The sequence below is a fragment of the Psammomys obesus genome, unplaced genomic scaffold (assembly GCF_907164565.1).
Source record: "Psammomys obesus unplaced genomic scaffold, mPsaObe1.curated_primary_1811, whole genome shotgun sequence".
Taxonomy (NCBI): domain Eukaryota; kingdom Metazoa; phylum Chordata; class Mammalia; order Rodentia; family Muridae; genus Psammomys; species Psammomys obesus.
In genome coordinates, this window is record NW_026596962.1 from 4944060 (window position 1) to 4955266 (window position 11207).

General features: G+C 38.2%; 1 non-coding gene across 1 annotated transcript; it reads right to left on the minus strand.

Annotated features, from left to right (window-relative positions):
- Positions 1-10892: 10892 nt before the first annotated feature.
- On the minus strand, positions 10893-10998 carry LOC129670286 (U6 spliceosomal RNA). Its single transcript, XR_008719155.1, has one exon. It is a non-coding gene; the product is annotated as a U6 spliceosomal RNA (small nuclear RNA).
- Positions 10999-11207: the final 209 nt, after the last annotated feature.

Below are 11207 nucleotides of genomic sequence, written 5' to 3' on the forward strand. Positions count from 1 at the left end.
TATAGAACTACAGATCAGGGATAGCAGGCAAATGGAAGTTTTCAATTTTTCTTCATATTTACTTTTTTTTCAAAGAGTTTCAAATAATGTCTAACCTAAATGGCTTCCTAACAGCTGGCATTCATTGGCAGTACCACTAATTCTCATCTGTTACCCGGAACCTGGAACGTCATGTTGTAATTGTACATAGAGGGAGACCTGGGAGGACTTTAGAAAGCTGGTCCAATGGGCATGAGCCCCTGATGGAAAGGAGCTGCAACTACGACCTCTGTTTCATGTCTTCTCAGGTGATCCTCTCTGGAGCTTGGAGTAGATCTGTGACTTTCATGGTTTGCTCTAACTAGCCGACCCTGTGAGAAAAAACTACTCACTGTACATTTGTATAATAAGTGAAGGCCACTGTTATTATTTAATTGTTTTATCAAAAGGTAAGTCCAGCATCTTATCTTGCAGACGTCAAAGATGTCATTGTTGGAACACCAGCAGTTCCTTCAACAAAGGTACACCTACTTCAATAAAGCTACGCCTTATAGTGTCACACCTTATGGACCAGCCAATCAAAAACATGAGTTTAGGAGGGCCAATAGGCTTTTAGTTATATTATAATGCAAAATGTAATTAATCAAACTTAACAAGTCATCATATTCTATCATAATATCAACACCAATTAAAACTCCAAAGTTAGTAAAATGAATGAAAAAAACATATAATAAAATAGAATTAAAAACAAACTCCAAATTTCAAAGTCTCTACTGAGACTCATTGGGTCTCCTAATTGCAATCTCCTACAATATCAAAATCAAAAAGCAAATCACACACTTCTAACACCTGATGGCCCAGGATATGCAATGCCATTTTAAAATGGAAGGATGAGATCGTAATTAGACAATACTGGGTCAAAGCTAGAAAGAAAACCAGCTAGACAAACTCCAAACTCATCTTCACATCTCCATCTCCTCTCAGAATTATTGATTGCAACACTCTTCTCTCTTCTGGGCTGGTTCCACTCCCTGTCATCAGCTCTCATTGGCATATTTCCATGGCAGCATCCAAGGAGATGCTCGGACATCTCCAATATTTTGGGTCTCCAAGGCAATCCAGATTTCAGATTCACATCTTTACACAATGGTCTCTCTAGGCCTTCATGCAGGGATCCCCCTGACACATGGTTGGCCTCCGTGGCTTTGAGTCATAGAGGGAGGTTCCACAGCCCCTCTCTTCTATCCTTGACCCTAAAGACAGACTTATGCAGCTTCAGCTGCCAAATTCTGCTAACTTCTGGGACTGGACCTCACCTCCTTGTTCAAGCACATCTTTAGCTTTCTATTTTCGATGGATTCCTTCACTACCTAACCTTACCTGTCTTAGAATTTCCTCCATATACCAATCTGTCCTTGAACTCAGAGATCTGCTTGCTTCTGTTTCTGACTCTAGAGTGCTGAGATTAAAGGAGTACATTACAACAATTGTCTCTGAGCTTTTCTTTAATTCCTTTTCACTGGCTGGAAGATTATTTGGGTGAACTTTTGCCTTGATGTCACTTTCTGTATTGCATTTAACATCAGACTTTTCTTTAATCTGTTTATCTCCTTGAATACAAGATTTATCTCCATTCTACTTGGTGCCCCTTTCTCTTCAAATTGTACATTTTGTACTGTTCATTGCTCAACTTGCTTTTTTTCATTCTAAATCTGCATAAAAGTGAACCACATAACAGAGTCAATACTAGGATGTTTTGAAATGTCCTGTCAATGCAATTCATCCCAAGCTCTTCACTTTAGCCTCAGACAGATTTTTTTTTTTAAGGGCTGAAGCATACGTTTTCTTCACCAAGATACCACGGGAAGCGTCTCTCTCCCACGCATAAGTGTTCTTCTCTGAGACTTGCATTTCTCGGCCTCCACAGTTCACATCTTGCTCAGCACCACTGTCTTCGATGTTCCTACTAGGATGGCCCAGTAAGCAGGGCTGAAAGCATTCCACTGCTTTCCTAACCCAAAGTCCCATAGTCCCCCTTCCTCCAAACAAAAACATCTTCCTGCCTATGAGAGAAATAGCCACTCCCGGGACCAACGTCTGCTTTAGTCAGGATTTTATTGCTGTGGAGAGTCACCATAACCACAGCAACAGTGGTAAAGAAAAGCATTTAGTTGGGGCTGTCTTGAAATTCATAGGTTTAGTTCATTATCATCATGGTTGAGGTATGGTGACATGCAGTCACACATGGTTGATGAGAATTCTTCATCTGGATCTGGATTCAGAGGAGAAGTTGAGAGCCACCGGCCTGGCTTGGGCATCAGAGGCATGCATACATGCAAGCATGCAAGCAGGCATACATACATACATACATACATACATACAAGTACACCTTCTCCAACAAGGCCATTCCTCCTAAAATTATCACACAATGGACCCATCTCTCAAATACATTAATCCATGAGGACCATTCCTATTCAAACCACCTCAGTCATTACAGAAATTACCAGACAATCCTTCAAAATTACTAACTAGAATTATTAATTACTATGTGCTTAAATTTTACCAGAGAGCTTATGTCTAACAGCAAGTCTAATTTTGTAATTATCTTTTTTTCCACAGCACATATTTTGCAAAAAAAAGAACACTTATTTATGATAAAATATACATCGTTTAAATTATGTATATATTCATATTAAATGCATTTCATCAGAGTTTCAGGATAGGACAATTTAAATAAATTGTGAAAATTAAGTATCTATTTCAACCTTTCTCATGATGTTTAGTATATATTTTTATTGCAATCAATTTGTACCTCTCTAATCTTAGTTTCTGTCACAGTTAAAATGCAGCCCTTAGTTTTGCATTGGCAAATCTTTATTTCTTTCACTATTTCATCCCCAGTCTACTACAGTATAAAATAATTATTGGAGAAGAACTATCTTTCTGTTTCATAATCTCTTACGGAAGTTTCAATTTTTACAGTCCTAAGTCACACATCATTATTAATAAATTTTTAGTTAATTATGGATCAATAGTTCACAGTATCAATTCTGAATATCTAAATTTAGAATTCAAAATTATCAATATCTTATACATACTTGCAGAGACAGTCTGAGCCTTTGAGTTATAAATCATTCCCCTCATTGGGGAACTCATTGGAAGCCTACTGCAACACAGACCCATTATAAGAACATAAACCCCTTCTAAGAGCACTGGAACTCTTAACACACAGATTCTAGGGATACAGAGGGAGCAGATGCAAGTCAAAAGAGTGAGGAAAATTCAGCTACATTTTTAGATGACTCACAAAATGTCCCGCTTATGTTAACATGGTAAACATATTAACCCTGGGGCCCTGTTAAAAGAAAACTTATTATTATTATTATTATTATTATTATTATTTGCTATTAGAAAGACAAATATTATCAGTACCTTACACAGTCATTGTCAGAGAAATTTCTTCCTACAGAAGATTGGAACAAACACAGAGACCCAAAGCCAGACATGATGCAGACAGAGTGAGAGAACATGAAACACTCACTCCTAAACAGGATGTCTCCTTCAGATCCCTTCCCTCAAGACTCAGGAAACCCTGTGGAAAAGGAGGCAGAAGGAGCACAGAGCCAGACAGGATGGAGGACACCAAGCAAACTAGGCCTTTTAAATGAACAGGACAGATAAGCCTGTGAACTCGCAGAGTGAGGCAGTATCCAGAGGCAACTGACTGTAACACAACTGAAGCATTTAAAATCTTGTAGAATTGTAAAATATAAAATTGCCAGTTAGAAAAACAGAAATATGGAAAGCAATGTGGCACATGTATGCATGTGCATGCACACACACACACACACACACACACACACACACCCACACACACACACACCACAGCAGCCCAGCAGCAGCAGCAGAACCACCACCATCATCATCAGAAAACGTAGAAAAAGACACGTCACAATTATAAAGTATAAGACCTGTTTTATCTCTTTCTATCTTCCATCCCAAGCAATGTCATTCACCATTGTGATGAGTCCAAATCCTTGTAAACCAAGGATTTGGTGTTCATTTTAATTCACAAGCACGGTTACAGATAATTAGTAAGTCCTGCCTGGTCTGCTTCTAAGCTGCATCCTAAAGCTGTCATCAGCTCTAGGTTTCTATTACCTCATGGCCTGTTTTTGACAGAGGATATGACCTACTTCAGATTTTCCTTTCATTTACTATGTAGCTGAGGAAGAGCTTGAATTTCTGACCTTCCTGCCTCCGTCCACTGAGTGAGCACTGAAATTACTTGTGGGCAGAACAGCTCCTGGCTTCTGAAGTATTGGGCAAGTGTTCTTCCCCCTACGCTACACCACCATGCCTGCTGGCTGAGTCAACAACACGTTATTTGGTTCCTGGGAACCCATAGTAATGCTACCTGTTCTGAAATCTGATTTGTCTGATATCAGTACCCAACTGTACAGTTTTACTCTCAATATTCTACAGACACCGTGATCTCTCTTACAGGACTGACTAGATTACCGCCCTGTCCATTCAGAGACCGTTCACCAATGAGAAGATGAAATGGGCTTCACAGTGCTCACATAAAGCTTTACATTTCCATGTAAACCTCTCCAAATTCATATCAAGATCTACAGGAGCTTGATACTGATTGGTTTCTCTTAAGTCTTAAGTGGCATGACTTCTGTTCAGTTGACACTTTCATCATCATGGTGGATTCTTAAAACGTTCTATCTCTCTCTCTGTCTTTGCCTGTCTCTTCCTTTCCTCCCCCATCCTTCTCTCCCTTCTTTATTCTCAATCTCTTTGCCTTCCTTCTCTTCCTTTCTTTCTTTAATTTTACTTATTTATTTACTATATGCTTCCCAAGCATGTGTCAGAAACACATGTATAGTTCAGTAGAAACCTTTCCTGAATGGATTCTCTCTTCCCACATGGTAAGGTCAATGGACTTTGTAACAAGTTCTTTAACGTACCAAGAAATCCCATCAGCAATCTTTCTTTTGTCTTTTTTTACACACTTCTAACATAAAAAGTCATGACTTTTAATCATATACCCTTGTTTATGTTTTCTTCATAATGCTTATTATAAAATAAGTTTTTAGCTATTTCTATGAATCAAGCATGGATTCTCTGTATTTGCGAAAATACACTCTGAATGGCTCCAAGCAGAACAATAACTATTTATCAGCAATATCCCAGACTTCCAATGACACTTAAAAGAACTTTAAAGTATTATCGAGATAATGGAAAAATATATAAAAAGATGAAATTCCTAATGTTTCCTCTCATATAGGTGTAGTTCAGAAATAAAGGGAAATATGTCATACTAAACACCCTAATACCAATTTCTTGTAAAGTTGTTAGATTTAATTGCACCTTACATGAGAATTTCACCTGTTAAAAATATTATGCATTATTTAAAGTTAAAGTTGAGAAACTCGTTGTTTTAATTTTGTACCATTGTCTAGGAATTCAAGAGGCATATTTTAATATACAATAATTATTGCCAGTTAAGATTCTGAAATCCATTGTAAACTTCTTATTCTTATTTTTCTATCACATGCCAATATCTTTACTATAAAATCATTCTTTTAGTTCCATAAAGGCTTTTGTACGAATGATGTTCCCTATTGAGATATGTCTTCCTACAGACCTAATGCTATGATACGTTTAATACGTCGTTGACAGAGGGGTGGAAGTCTGAGGTGTTTCTAAGAGCAGGCGATGAGAAACCTGCACCTCACACACAAGGACCCGCACACTGCAGCAATCACCCCAAGGTGATGCAGAGCTTTCTTCAAACAATTCAGTCACATTGCTGTCGTCCATACTCTTCTTTACAACAGATCAGGGCCCTCCCTGGAAACTGTAGCTCCTTACTGCCGTTCCCTTTCATCTGTGGTAACTGTAATATCCACACACCATTAGTTTGTTCCATAATGTAACATTAACAGGTGAAGCTCATCACCTTTGTTACGATAATCCATCCAAGACAGCAAATATTGCATCGTCCTAACCATGTTTTAGCGGTTAAGCACACCAGGGAATGACTTACCAGGATTGTCACAGTATGTTCATCCTCTAATTAACACATGTTGAACTATCAGTAAATACTCTTTGCTGTGTATGTACTGCTTAACTGAATTAGAGGAAATGTCAATAAGTACAAATGGCATTAAAATGTTTTCTCTGGATAACTAAACTATATTTCTATTTTAATAGCCCAAATAATTACTGCTTGTAGAGTCATTTCTTTTAATATTTGTAGATTCTTTTCAATAGTTACTCATTATTCTAAAATTAGATCTTGGTACAACAAATGTCATGTTCATATGTGAAAATATCAAGGCCAGTTTGCATGTTAGAAAACAACAGGTGTGAATTTCAACCATGTAACATATTGTCATACTTCATAGACCAACACAGGTTTTCTGGATATAGGTGGATAAATCATAGTTCCTAGTCATATACTGAACTGAATTTGAGAAAAGAATTTAAATATTTTAATGATGAATGGAAGACGTGACCATGTTTTGGTTCATGAGTGAATTTATATTAAGTGCTGTTTGTGTTTCTACAGAGCAGTCTTAAACTTCTGCCGTAAGACTGGTGACATGTCAGTAAGTAAGTAAAGAGACCCCAGCGTTTCCAAGACAGAAGATTCCATGAAAACAGCAGAAAAGTGAAATGCCGGTTTACTTTGAAGAGTCCAGCCCAGAACTGTCAACATTTTAAATGCTGGAATCTTTTCACAAGAGAGAAGTACCTCAGACTATTTGAGGCCGAAGCTGAGGTAAACAACACCATAATTTGTTTATTTGAGCAAGACTGGTAGACATGAAGGTGTTGGAATGAATTCATTAAAAAGTCTGCACGTTGAAGGGTGAGTGTGATTAGAAGGTATTTTAGATATCCATCATTCCGTCAAAGAACAGTTTAATTTATAAAGTGCATTGTTAAACTAAAGTTTTCTGATATTAAAACATTTTAATTGAGTTGGTAAGTATGCAATGGATCAGTAGAGCTTAAGAAAGGAAAAGAAACTGGGCTGAACATTTGGAAAATATTTACATATGTGCATGCGCGCACACACACACACACACACATACACACACACACACACACACACACACACACACACACCAGATGTTGAGAGGAAACTTCCAGGGCTGGAGAGATGGCTCAGCAGTTAAGAGCACTGTGTGCTCTTCCACAGGTCCTGCATTCAATTCCCAGCAATGATATTATGTTTCACAACCATCTATACTGGGATCTGATGTCCTCTTCTGGCGTGAAAGTGTAGGTGCAGACAGAGCACTCATATCCATAAAAAAATAAAAAATAAATAAATCTTTTCTTTCTTTTCTTTTTATTTTTTTAAAGAGGAAACCTACAAAGATAGTGGGAAATTGGGATATGGTGAAGTAGGCTGAAAATTCAGAAAATAGGATGTACTCAATGTCAAAAGTTAAAATTTTTCTTAAAGGAGGGAGTAAACTATTCAACCAATTTTGTGAGTAAAAGAATGATTCCTACCGCCATTTTAGAAATCACATTGATGATTTTCTAATTTTTACAGTATATAGCACATGGCACTGGTGAGAAGCAATTATGGCAAGGAATTATTTGGCCCATTTCACTTCTCGGTAAGTGCAATGTCTCCTACATCTCACTTAACTCACCTCTAGAAGCTTAGCTTATTTAAACAGGTTTATATTAAACATATATGTGGTCTACAGTCTAGCTCCATTTCATACATGACCACAAATGTGTTGGGGTTCTTTCTAGAAAGTCAGTAGGCTTGAACATGAAGAGACACGGCTGGTGAACCTGGCGTTTAATTGTTGATGCTCCCACTAAGTTAGTAACTACGGAAAGACCTTGCTCCAGGCCCTCCTACACAGCCCAGCTGCAATCCAATCCAAGGTCCACTCAGACTCTAACGTTATGTGTGGGGTCCCGCTGAGCATCAAATGCTGATAGGCTTTCCACGCTGAAGCTGCGTTTTTAGGGTTTGTTTTCTATAGAGAACTAATGTACTTTTAAATTCATCCATCCTAAGCCCATCCTGTGATGAGGAACAGAACAGAAATTTCCTTCTCTGTTGCGGTGATATTGTAAGTGAGAACTATTACCTGGATAATGGCTCTATGTTCACATTATTTGATTTGAAGCCTCAGAAATTAAATGGCCACTAATATAAGTGATTATGATTAGTTCCATGATTTAAGTTTATTCAAAAATTATTTTATGTAAGTTTCTCTTTGTTTAATATAATATTTTGCAATATTATATTTGGATTGAAATGTAGTGGTGAGAACAATTCAATTTAATTAAGTTTCTGATTCTACAAACAATATAATTTAAATTAAAGCATGGGCATATAGACATTATAGATATGAAACGGTTTATTTTATCATGACTTTTATTAATCTTCTTTAATGATTTCATATGTTCCTGTACTGCATTCTTGCCACTTCCACCTCTACCCTCTTTGTCTTCCTCCACACACTTGTCAACCCCTCTCCTCTTTCAGCGTGGAGTCCCTGTATCACACTCATGTTTTCAGTTTTATCTTGAGATTCACAGAACTTAGCCATGACCATGTGTGTAACTGTGGTTTTTAACCAGTCACTGACGCATGGTAATTTATACATAATTTATACATACATTGACTTTCTTTCTAAGTCTAGCAGTAGCCAACAGTTCTTTGGGGTAGAGTATGATCATATAAATCTCTCAGAGATCCCTGATTGATGGATTATGGGCCCAGTCATGTACAGAACCAGCTCCAGCAATCTTATGACCAGACAATTCGCTATTGCAGCCCTTCTGTCTGTTATGTTCTGACTTCCGGCTCTTCTGCAATGATTCCTGAGCCTAGAAGGAATGGCATAAGTAACTTGTTTAGAGACGAACAGTTGTTTATTAGCACCTGTAGTAGACATAAGCCTTTAACCTCATCATCGTAGTTTGTGCGATGAGATTTTTCTGGGTAAGCTGGGTGTAGCATGCATCTATGAGTAATAACACACACACTTAGAAGTCAGTTTGGAACCACTCCTTTAGTTAAACAACTCAAGACCTCCTAAACCAGGTGTCTTTTTAGTATAATCTTTTTATTAATTTTAAAAATAATTTCTTTTATGTGTTTTGAACATAGGTTTTTAAAAATTATTTTATTTTTATCAATTACAGTTTATTCACTTTGTATCCCCCCTGTACCTCCCTCCCTCCTCCCTTCTCAGTCTCACCCTCCCTCTTCCCCACTTGTGTCCCTCTCCGAGTCCACTGATAAGGGAGGTCCTCCTCCCCTTCCCTCTGATCCTAGTCTATCAGGTCTCATCAGAAGTGGGCTGCATTGTCTTCTTTTGTGGCCTGTAAGGCTGCTCCACCCCCCTCAGGGGGAGGTTATCAAAGAGCAAGACACTGAGTTCATGTCAGAGACAGTTCCTGTTCCCCTTACTAGGGTACCCACTTGGATACTGAGCTACCATAGGGCACTTCTGTGCAGGGGTTCCAGGCCATCTTCATGAGTGGTACTTGGATGGAGTATCAGTTTCAGAAAAGACCCCTCCCTTGCCCAGACTTTTTGGATCTGTTGCTGTTCTTGTGGAGCTCCTGTCTTCTCTAGGTCTTATTATCTCCTCCTTCTTTCATAAGATTCTCTGCTTTCTGCCCAAAGTTTGGCTGTGAGTTTCAGCTTCTGCCTGGATACCCTACAGGGTAGAGCCTTTCAGAGGCCACTTATGGTATGCTCCTGTCCTGTTCCCTGTTTTCTCCCTCCTCTGATGTACATCCTCTTTGCCTTTCTCAATGGGATTGAGCATCTTAGCCAGGGTCCTCCTTCCTGATTAGCTTATTTGGTTGTACAGATTTTAGTATGTTTATCCTATAATATATGTCTAATCCAATTATGAGTGAGTATATACCCTGTTTGTCTTTCTGCTTCTGGGATACCTCACTCAGGATAATCCTTTCGAGTTCCCACATTTACCTACAAATTTCATAATTTCCTTGTTTTTTTTTTTATCACTGAGTAATATTTCATTGTGTAGATGTACCACAATTTCTGTATCCATTCCTCAACTGGGTTTTTTCCAGCTTCTGGCTATTACAAATAAAGCTGCTACAAACATGGTTGAGTAGATGTCCTTGTTATATACTTCAGTGTTTTTTGGATATATGCCTAGGAATGGTATAGCTGGATCTTGAGGAAGCGCTATTCCTAATTGTCTGAGAAAGCTCCATATTAATTTCCAAAGTGGTTGTATAAGTTTACATTCCCACCAGTAGTGAAGGAGGGTTCCCCTTTCTCCAAATCCTCTCCAGCATGTGTTGTCACTTGAGTTATTCATTTTAGTCATTCTGATGGGTGTAAGGTAAAATCTCAGGGTCATTTTGATTTGCATTTTCCTGATGACTAAGGACATTGAACATTTCTTTAAGTATTTCTCTGCCATTTAATATTCCTCTCATTAGAATTCTCTGTTTAGCTCTGTACCCCATTTTTTAATTGGATTACTTGATTTGTTGTTTTTTAACTACTTTAGTTCTTTAAATAGTCTAGATATTAGCCCTCTGTCAGATATAGGGTTGGTGAAGATCCTTTTCCAGTCTGTAGGCTGTCGTTTTGTTCTGACAACAGTGTCCTTTGCTTTACAGAAGCTTTTCCTGAGGTCCCAATTATTGATTGTTGATCTTAGATCCTGTGCTGTTGGTGTTCTGTTCAGGAAGTTGTCTCCTGTGCCAATGAGATCAAGGCTCTTCCCCACTTTTTCTTTTAACTGATTTAGTGTGTCTGATTTTATGTTGCAGTCTTTGATCCACTGGGGCTTTAGTTTTGTGCAGGGTGATAAGTATGGATCTATTTGCACTTTTCTACATGTAGACATCCAGGTAGACCAACAAAAAGTACAGAACGCTTCACGAATTTGCATGTCATCCTTGCACAAGGGCCATGCTAACCTTCTCTGTATCGTTCAATTTTAGTATATGTGTTGCCGAATCAAGCACTGAACATAGGTTTTGAACATGGTTTATAATGGAATTTTAATCGTTTTTTTATAATATGTTTTAACATGGCATGAACCACCTCTTGCAATACTGGGTGCTTCCTGCCTGGCCTGTTGGTATTGTGGTGCTCATGGACAGACAACATCACTGAAACATTCCCTCCCTAGAAACCTGCATGCCACCTTCAGTACCATGAAAGTTAATCAGGA